Genomic DNA, 2,547 nt, shown 5'->3' on the forward strand with positions numbered 1-2,547 from the left:
AACACGGTACTCTTAAAACTGCTGGGTCAAAATTAAGCCAAATAATGGTAAAAGTTAAAAAATAAATAAATAAATTTGTGCTCAACTAACAGCAAAGTAAAGAGACGCCACCATGTGCCGTGATAATGTTTTACAAATAACTGTTACAATATGTATAAATAAAGCAGTCAATCAATCAATGTTTGTTTACACAAATAATTGTACTTACAGTATCACTGTCTAATTCTCATTTAGTTATAAAAATGTAGTTGACAACACCTTTGATTAATGGAAGGACTGACTACACTTGGACACATAAAAAGACATGGTGATGAACTCATCCATGTTGGTCCTACAGCACTATGTTATGATGTACATCATCTGAAGCGCTTACTGGAGTTCAGAATTTCTATCTAATATGGAGGACAAAAACATGAAAAAAAAATTATTTCTCCCTATAGTTGCTGATTACTGAATGAATCAATTCGTACAGATTGCTAAGGATGTTTTGCTAATGGAAATTTGGCTTTGTTAGGATCAAGCAATCAGTAGACTGAAAAATGTTGATGGCCTTTTGTGCCAGTGTTCTGGAGGTCGTGGGTTCATATTAGCCATGGCAAAACGGGTTCAAATCAGACCTGACATGACATAAATAAAATGAAATGACATCAATGTACAGGAGAGACAGAAGTGCTACAAAACAAAGATGATAGACTATTGGGAAGAAATACAATTTCATGGACTACGTATTAGAATGTAGGTTGTAAATGAAGGTCAACGATTCTGATAGTGTTGAGGGCAGCAGAGTAGGGCTTGCTGTCCCTGATAGCTGACCACTGTTTAAAAGAGGGTACTGATGGGAGGGCTCCTGCACACAGGGCGCACTGATTGGATGGCCATTTTCCCGCCGAGGGCCACCATTCAGAAAGAAGCGCTGGCACAGGGCAGCTCTCCATATAAGCAGCTGTTGTCATCAGTCTTTCCAATCAGGCAAGTTGGCACAAAACGCTTACATTCCCAGAATTTTCAAGCGAAGCGGTCATTGAAGACACTCTACAATGGGTGAGGAGGAGCGACCCACGTGTGGAGGGTGTGTGTGAAAGTTTAGTCGGACACGCCGACGGACACCCGTTAAAAAATAGAGGCAGACTGGCTTATGGATGGGTAGTATTTTTCTGAGCGCACGATGGAAGGGTACCCTTGCTGCTGACTGATGATGGACGCTCAATTTTTAGTAAAATGCCCAGCTCTAAACCGTCAAGACACAAGACTTCTTGCTGTGGCTTGCTAGCAGGCCAAGCATACCTAGTTGATTCCTGCAGTGAAATGTCGATCAACCAATAGGCGAATAGCTCAACCCAAGGCACACTTTGGACCACCCCACTATTTCAATAATATTTTTTCATGTCAGCATGAAATGCAGAAGGAAATGTTATTCAAACGAGGGGGCGGTACCTCATTTCAATAACATTTATTCATGTAAGCATGAAATGCAGAAGGAAATGTTATTAAAATGAAGGGGCGGTCCTGAGTATGGGTTGGGTTGAACTATTCGCCTATTGGGTAGGTTGATGGTGCTCGCTGCACTGACATATCGATCAACCAATAGGCGAATAGCTCAACCCAAGACGCAGTTTGGACCGCCCCCTCATTTGAATAACATTCCCTTCTGCACTGCAGGACCAAAACTGCCCAAATAAAAAATACATGAATAAACATTCATTCATTCATTCATTATCCATACCGCTTATCCTCACAAGGGTCGCGGGCGTGCTGGAGCCTATCCCAGCTGTCTTTGGGCAGTAGGCGGGGGACACCCTGAATTGGTTGCCAGCCAATCGCAGGGCACACAGAGACAAACATCCGCACTTACAATCACACCTAGGGGCAATTTAGAGAGTCCAATCAACTTACCATGCATGTTTTTTTGGAATGTGGGAGGAAACCGGAGTACCCGGAGGAAACCCAAGCAGGCACGGGGAGAACATGCAAACTCCACACAGGGAGGCCGGAGCCGGGATCGAACCCACGACCTCTGAACTGTGAGGCGGACATGCTAGCCAGTCGACCACCGTGCCGCCATGAATAAACATAAAACATAAAAAAATATACAATTGAAAAAATAATAATTTAAAAACAATATTTGGAAATAAGAAAAAAAAACAATACAAACTAAAAGTAATACAAAAATAAAATATTTAAAACAAAAAAAGAAATAGCAAAATAGAAAAATGCAAAAATATATAAATATAGTTAAATATCTCATTATTTTATTTTATTTATTTCAAATATATTTTTATATTTGGTTTTATTTCCTCTTTATTTTTGATTTGGGCAGTTTTTGTCCGCCATAGACTAGTGTTATTCCTAAACAGAAAGTGTGGACTCGAAACGTGGAAATAAATTGTCTACGTTGCTATACGTTTTCTAGAGACAAAGTCGGAACAGTTTTTCATTTCCCCCTAACAAAATTGTATAATTTTGCATAATTGCATAATCAATATTCACGTTTTGTTTGCATTTCCGACCTTTAATAACAGCAAAGCTCATTCCTGCCTGTTATCGACT

The sequence above is a fragment of the Filicampus tigris genome, chromosome 6 (assembly GCF_054856515.1).
Source record: "Filicampus tigris isolate MCC_2025a chromosome 6, RoL_Ftig_1.0, whole genome shotgun sequence".
NCBI classification, from domain to species: Eukaryota; Metazoa; Chordata; class Actinopteri; order Syngnathiformes; family Syngnathidae; genus Filicampus; species Filicampus tigris.